This window comes from Palaemon carinicauda, chromosome 8 (genome assembly GCF_036898095.1).
Source record: "Palaemon carinicauda isolate YSFRI2023 chromosome 8, ASM3689809v2, whole genome shotgun sequence".
Taxonomy (NCBI): domain Eukaryota; kingdom Metazoa; phylum Arthropoda; class Malacostraca; order Decapoda; family Palaemonidae; genus Palaemon; species Palaemon carinicauda.
The window spans coordinates 26,211,131-26,220,109 of NC_090732.1; positions in this window are offsets into that span (position 1 = coordinate 26,211,131).

Sequence of the window (8,979 nt, forward strand, 5' to 3'; positions counted from 1 at the left end):
ATATATATATATATATATATATATATATATATATATAAATATATATATATATATATATATATATATATATATATATATATTTATATATAAATATATATATATATATATATATATATATATATATATATATATATATATATATATATATATATATATATATTTACACGCACATATATATATATATATATATATATATATATATATATATATATATATATATATATATATATATATATATATATATATATATATATATATATATATATATGAGGCCTTTTGCGTCAATAGGCGTAGGAGTAGATCATGATAATGATGATATATAGGTATTATATAAATAAATATATATATATATATATATATATATATATATATATATATATATATATATATATATATATATATATATATATATATCCTGTCTAAGAAGGGGGATATCTTAACGTGGTGAAAGGGTTTGCGTATCGCTATGATCAGTAAAGCTGCACTAGTCAGGGTTAGTCTTTTGTGAGGAATGTAACTGTTTACAGTACACTCTACGACAAAAGCCTCAGATTTGTCATTATTCTTGTTCTCTTGATTGGTTCCATCTTTTCTCTTCTTATTATATGACCATAGTATCTCACACGATATTCCCCATCCTTCTCCTTTCCATTACATATATCAAACTCTCTCTTTATATCTTATCTTATCTTATATCCTTTTCAGTAATGGTATTCCAGGTATTCTCCATCTCATCACCATCCTCATATCGATTCTTTCCAACAGTCTGTCGTTGTTCCTCTTAAGAAACTAAGTTGCTTCTCCATATAATAGTACAGAACTGATAATCGCCTTAAACTCTTTAATTTGACACTTAATGGCATTTTCCTGTCAAAAATAAGTCGGGTTACTGCTCTCTATTTTAGTCATACTTCTGTCACTCTCCATCTCACTATTTTCTCGGTACTTCCCTCCTTTTTTATTTATGAAAATAATCAATTAGACTCATTGATCTGTTTTAGCGCTGCACCAACTTCCAGAATATTTACTTCTTCATGTCATTTCCTCGTCTCTGTCTTTCAAATATTCACCTACAATCCTTTCCTTTTTAGGGCTCATTTGCATACTGAGACTGACATGCCCAAGGTAAATTTAACAGAGGTTCTTACACCTCTGAAGGGGTAGCCACACCACAGTATTTCATCAGTTCCATAGGTCAGTTGAAATGGTGTACTTCCAGCAGCTTATATGATATTGTGGAATCCACTTCAGGCATACTAAATAGTCTGAGGTCAGCAAAAAGTGGTAACTAATCAAATACATCCACTGGGGTTATTGACAAAAAATAAGGGATTTCAATATTCAACATTAAAAGTAATGTCATCTGGAAGAGCAAAACACCCATAATTTCTATTATACTGAAATTGGGTGGAAGATGACCTTTATACTTTCGGTTTCACTGAGCCTATGTTGATCACCGACTTAAAGAGTCACAAGGTACTGTTATATCCAGCTGTTAAAGGATCCAAAACGTTTGCTACCTGGTGAGTAGCTCCCTAAATTTTCTAGTGTATATTACACAGAAGAAGTTGCCTGGGTCCATGGGAACAACAACGGTGTTTAAAATTCTCTCTTTACAACTGGGATTCTCTTTATTGAGTTTGGGACGAATGTCACCCATGCTTGGTTCTGTCTCTGCTATATAAATTGGACATACTTGACAAAACTGTTTAGACAAGTTTATGATTTATGAAGTTTATGGTGTCCTTAGGGATGAAATTTTCCAAGAAATACTGAGTACAAGAAACGTTGCATGCCAACCATTAGGATCTTGAATTACATTAGATTTACCATGACAAGCTTCGAGTGAGTAATTAGAGTCTTGCAAGTCACTGGTGAGGTGAAGGTCAATGAATTCACCCAGCCAAACAGTAGTGGGATTTAAGGGAACTCTATGAGGTAGGTGTAATGAAGTACAGTATATGTTGTTGACGGGCACCATAGTTAGTATAGGAATGTGATATCCTGTGTTCCATAGGGTAGTGTTCTTGGCCCATTACTTTTCATACTATATACACATGACATGTGGTTTGGCCTAGAAAAGAAGGTTGTTGCATATGCAGATGATGCTACTCTCTTTGCATTAATTCCATCCCCTGATTGTAGATCTGGGGTTGGTGAATCCCTTAATAGAGATTTAGCTAAAATTAGTGCATGGTGCAAATTATGGGGTATGAAGTTGAATCCTAACAAAACTCAAAGTATTTCCTCGTCTCTGTCTTTCAAATATTCACCTACAATCCTTTCCTTTTTAGGGCTCATTTGCATACTGAGACTGACATGCCCAAGGTAAATTTAACAGAGGTTCTTACACCTCTGAAGGGGTAGCCACACCACAGTATTTCATCAGTTCCATAGGTCAGTTGAAATGGTGTACTTCCAGCAGCTTATATGATATTGTGGAATCCACTTCAGGCATACTAAATAGTCTGAGGTCAGCAAAAAGTGGTAACTAATCAAATACATCCACTGGGGTTATTGACAAAAAATAAGGGATTTCAATATTCAACATTAAAAGTAATGTCATCTGGAAGAGCAAAACACCCATAATTTCTATTATACTGAAATTGGGTGGAAGATGACCTTTATACTTTCGGTTTCACTGAGCCTATGTTGATCACCGACTTAAAGAGTCACAAGGTACTGTTATATCCAGCTGTTAAAGGATCCAAAACGTTTGCTACCTGGTGAGTAGCTCCCTAAATTTTCTAGTGTATATTACACAGAAGAAGTTGCCTGGGTCCATGGGAACAACAACGGTGTTTAAAATGCTCTCTTTACAACTGGGATTCTCTTTATTGAGTTTGGGACGAATGTCACCCATGCTTGGTGTCTCTGCTATATAAATTGGACATACTTGACAAAACTGTTTAGACAAGTTTATGATTTATGAAGTTTATGGTGTCCTTAGGGATGAAATTTTCCAAGAAATACTGAGTACAAGAAACGTTGCATGCCAACCATTAGGATCTTGAATTACATTAGATTTACCATGACAAGCTTCGAGTGAGTAATTAGAGTCTTGCAAGTCACTGGTGAGGTGAAGGTCAATGAATTCACCCAGCCAAACAGTAGTGGGATTTAAGGGAACTCTATGAGGTAGGTGTAATGAAGTACAGTATATGTTGTTGACGGGCACCATAGTTAGTATAGGAATGTGATATCCTGTGTTCCATAGGGTAGTGTTCTTGGCCCATTACTTTTCATACTATATACACATGACATGTGGTTTGGCCTAGAAAAGAAGGTTGTTGCATATGCAGATGATGCTACTCTCTTTGCATTAATTACATCCCCTGATTGTAGATCTGGGGTTGGTGAATCCCTTAATAGAGATTTAGCTAAAATTAGTGCATGGTGCAAATTATGGGGTATGAAGTTGAATCCTAACAAAACTCAAAGTATGATTGCAAGTAGGTTAAGGACGGTGGCTCCTCAACATCCGGATCTCAGTATTGATAATATTTCTTTAAATTTGTATGACTCTTTAAAAATTTTAGGTGTGATTCTCGACAGCAAATTTACTTTTGAGAAACATTTAAGGTCTGTGTCTTCTTCAATTGCACAAAAAAAATTGGTCTATTGAGAAAGTCTTTTAAGATTTTCGGTGATCAATCTATTATGAAGAAGTGTTTTAATTCTTTCCTTCTACCTTTTTTTGAGTATTGTTCTCTTGTCTGGTCTCCAGCTGCTGATTTTCATCTTAATTTGTTGGACAGAAATTTACGGTCTATTAAATGTCTTATTCCTGATCTAGATATTAATCTTTGGCACCGTCGTTCAATTAGTTCATTATGCATGTTGCATAAGATTTTTCATAACTCTGACCATCCTTTACATTCAGATCTCCCTGGACAATTCTATCCTGTTCGTAATGCTAGGCAAGCAGTTAATTCTAATAGCCAGGCCTTCTCCATCATGAGGCTCAATACTACGCAGTACTCTAGAAGTTTTATTCCAGCTGTTACCAAGTTGTGGAATGATCTTCCTAATCGGGCAGTTGAATCAGTAGAACTTCAAAAGTTCAAAGCTGGAGCAAATGCTTTTTTGTTGACCAGGCGGACATGAGTCTTTTTATAGTTTATATATGACATATTTGTTTTTGACGTTGTTAATAGTTTATATATGACATATCTGTTTTGACGTCGTTGCCTTTTTTAGAATGATTTATTGTTATTTTGTTCTCTTCATTTATTTATTTCTTTATTTTCTTTCCTCACTGGGCTATTTTTCCCTATTGGGGCCCCTAAGCTTATAGCATCTCGCTTTTCCAACTAGGGATGTAGCTCGGATAATAATAATAATAATAATAATATGGGAATTACCTTCAGTAGATGAGACTGTCATGATGCTTAGCTGGGAGAACTGAAGTGTCATTTTGCTCCTTGAAGAGAGTTCCCATGGAGATATCCACAACCAGGTTCTCAATGACAAGACCTTGGGACTTGAAACTTCGACTGTCTCATGTTAAGTCGAAGCTAACTTCCCATAACACAGTTAGGAAAGACGAACCGTCAGTCTGAGGAGCCGATTAGAAACTCTTGCTGATGGGCAAATCAAGATGTTTGTAGGCAAACAAACTTATCATGTTACCAGTTACCCCTCTGACCTGTTTAAAGTGGACTGTATGATAATGGTAAAACGTATCAAGATATGGTGACTGTCTTAATTGTACACATGAGTTGAGTGTGTGTCAGCTATACATTGAGTAAGTTCTGCCTCAACAGGGACATATTTACTAGCATTAGCATGTATCTGGTCTTTGTTATATACTTGTAATTTTATATTGGTAAATATGTGCATCCACAGAGAAAATTATTGTGGGTATGACCTTCTTAATGACAAAAATGAGAGGAACCTGGTGTCTAAATAGTTGTCTCTTTTTGGGGAATGGTTTTGATTGTGGAAAACCCGATTTTTGCAAATGGGATTCGTCAGGTGAGGCCAAAGCACATAAGATGCAAGCATTGTCAGTGGCATTAATTTCATCCAATAATGCTGGTAGGGCCTGTGATGTTTCAGGTTTTATCGAAGCCAGAATCTGCAATCACAATTCTGTGCCCTAATACTGCCTAATTAGTTTAGGTAATTTAGGATGAATGAAGTGTACCCAGGTAAGCAAAATTAATTTTTCAATAGGAGGAAAACACTTTTATCTTCAAGTACATGATCTCCATAGGGGCTAGTACCACCGTAGCGCTACAATAATTTGTCATCCACAAAATTAATTGATAACCCTTTGGTAAAGATCTTCCGGTCACTTTTCCAGTTTGAGTTTAAAGTTGGAATATTCAACGTAGTGCACTCCGAAAAAAAAAAAAAAAAAAAAAAAAAAAAAAAAAAAAAAAAAAAAAAAAAAAACTCTTATAACCTGGCATCTATGGAAGTTGAATGGAGCATGATTATGTTGCATGATGTAACTGGACTCTTTGTTGAGCCATGTGACGAAATTGATGTTCTATTGTATGATCATCATCAGTAAAACCCCACATTGGGAGGCCATCACCTTTTTGAGTCATTCAATGTCATTAACTAAAAGCGGGGCAAAGCTAGGATCCATTTATATGGTATATTATAAGTATTGTCTTCAGTTTTTAAATAAATGCACTGCCTCTGAATTCCTGAGACATCATCCCTTTTGCACCCGGTGTGCTCCAGCTGAGTTCTGTATGTGCTATTCATATAAGATTTAAACTCACAAACTGGAGATTGCATACACAGAGCACAATAAATACCAGAGAAGTTCATCACATTTGGTAAAAGTCCAGCACCTATGTAGAAACCAGTTGGTAAATCAACAACTTTATCAGCAAACGAAGTTTTGAAATCGTTGACACCATACCAGTATGAAGGCAGGACACCGCAGCCAATACATGATACTTGCAGGTGATATAAAAAGCCTTCATTCACAGCTCAGCGCATACACAAAGACTGAACCCTAGTATAAACAAATCTAAAAATAGAATTCCAACCATGTAGGAAAATGGACTGTAAGTGGACAGGAGTCAGGACGCTCCAATACACAGACGAACTAATGTGTTGTGATTTTTTCTGACAGTTCAGATTTTATTATTCTATCAGTTGATAGCTCACGTTCATATCCTTCAAAAAGTAAATTGACATTCCTCTCAATTTTTATCTAGGTAAATAAAAAAAAAATAGTTATTGGCTCTAAAACTGTAGACAATTTTAGACGACTAATTTTATAACAGATGCACAGTAGATTTTTTTTTTTATATGTAGGTTGAATGGTATCTTGCCACTAGTAGCAAGTATGAAAGTTGAATCAACTGCTGTGCCTTGCATAAGCGAGTGCACACTGTCTTGTCCACTTATCATTTCTCATTTCACCCACTTACAAAATAGTGTCTTAATATGAAAGGACTATACAATTCACAGATTCATGGTCACTTGACTATTTTTGGCTTTTATTTTAAACTTCTGTGATGCTTCTTTTCATAAAAAAAAAAACAAGAAGATAATCAAAATATGATTCTTGCCTTTTCAGAGACGTTGTAGGTAATTGAGAGGTTTTCTGTCTTGACTAGAAAGTTTCATCACTCCATTCTTTCGTTTTACCATCCTAATTCTTTTCTTATACTCTCGCACATTTCCGTTCTTATAACTGAGAATGCCTACCACGCTTTCACTTAATGCTATGGTATGGCATTGTCTTTACAACTTTTTCTTTAACATTTCGAGTCTCTCCTTTAAAGAGACGTCCTTTAAAAGTGAAGTATATCCTCTCAAGGAAGACATTTTTTCACATTTTGGTCTGATAGGTTAACTCTCTTTTCATAGTCTTGAAACCAATGGAAAGCAACAACTGACTTTAAGAATTTTTTCAGTATTACAATCAAGAAAAATTACCAAGGGATATTCAGGCACTAGGGGTGGGGGGGGGGTGTCAAAATAAAAAAAAAACATGCTAAGATCTTCACACCTATACTGTGGCACAAAAACGATATGTATCACAAAAAATAGTAAAGGAGCTTTTGTTGAATTATGTTTGTAGATTACATTATGTATAGAAACGTTTTCAACTAAAATGATTTCCTTGCGAGATATTAAAAAAAAAAAAAAGGAAATAAATTAATAAATAAAACAATATGTATTCAACCATTATTTTTCAATCCAGGTCGATAGAGGGGTGCAAAATTAATGTTTTCAAGTACCCTAATATGAAGACAATAAAACTTACTGCCCCTTAACCGTATTTTTCCCTATTCGGCTTTTTTCCCCATCTATTGACTGGCCTATATAGGTAAGTAGGTGTAATAAGAGAAAGAAGAGTTTTCGAAACTTCACGATTAACTTTTTACAGAATTCTGTATAATTCACTAAACTTTATGAATATAAATTATTCATGATTATATGTCGCCAATAATATGTTCAAAGTGAAAATTATCTGAAATTGGGTCATTGGAATAATAAGAGGTACTTTGTTTTAAGCGGGTAGCGAGCAGAATTAAAAATATTAGGTGATGAAAGGTGTAATATAGGAAATGAGGATATTCTTCGATTTTCAGCTACATGATAGAAGAGAAGGACAGGTACAGAACTAAATAGAATGGATAGGATAGTAAATAATGGAATGAGGGAGAAAAATATGGCCAATATAGAAAAAAAACGAACTTTTGAAAAATTAAAACTTTTTTACAGTGATGTAACAGCAGAGAGAGAGAGAGAGAGAGAGAGAGAGAGAGAGAGAGAGAGAGAGAGAGAGAGAGAGAGAGAGAGAGAGAGAGAAGGGTGGATGCTAAAAGGATCGGATATAAGAATAAATGAGGCAAGCTACGGATCTGGACGCATTCCTGGTTCGAGAGGTTAAACATTTTGAAGAATTGTTGACTGTGAGGGATAGAAGAGAGGCATGGCTCAATAATAAAAGACATGAAAATTTAGAAATGATTATCCAAAATATAAGAAAGGAAACTGAGAGATTAAAAAAAAATCAGAAGTAGAAGGAATTTTGAGTAAAAGGCTGCAATGGCAATATGATTGAGTGTCTAACCAGATTTTGGAATATCTGCTCGGCAACTTTGATAATAATATAAGTATCATAGGTGAAGATTGAATAAATTAACAATAGGAATCTATTTAATTCTTTATACCTCTGTATAAAACTCATAGGAATACATATGCCATATAGCTTATATCAACAACGTTTATCTATGATTGCAAGCGTACAGCACAAGCGATAGGATGTTTTAACTCTTATTAGGTTTTAGCCGAATATTCAACATTGTCAGCCCCATTTGTGATTAGATCAATTTATATACTCTCTCTCTCTCTCTCTCTCTCTCTCTCTCTCTCTCTCTCTCTCTCTCTCTCTCTCTCTCTCTCTCTCTCTCTCTCGATTCAACACACACGATATGATAAACCTATAAGGAAGCCACTAATATGGATTTTAGAGCTATTCGATAAAAAATTTCAATATTCCTGTTACCTTTTTTCACAAACCATTGAAAACCTTCTTTTCTATAGTTCTATTATGGTTATAAAATTATTCATATTATTCTATAAATTAAAAATGACAGATACGAAGATATTTATCTTTAAAAAATTATCCTTAGGTCGCGTAATAAAATGTATTTTGGTTATTTGTTGGCTAAATGTTCAAAACTCTATCCTTAATTTTCACTGCTTATAGAACACAATATAAAGTTGATTTGATGTTATATGTATCCATAATATTTTAACATAATTCGGGTAAAAGTAGATAATTCTTTGTAACTAGATCACTTTTAGAAAAAGTCCCTATCAATAGCCTTGTGATATGCAAATAATATTTTTCCAAATATATTCCAACTATTTTCTTGAGAGAGAGAAAAAAAATCGGGAATGTTCCATTTGTTAACATATCTATAATGAATAATCAGAACTTTTTCTTTCACTGTTCCTATCTAATTTCACACTTTAATCGATGTCAGAGTAGAT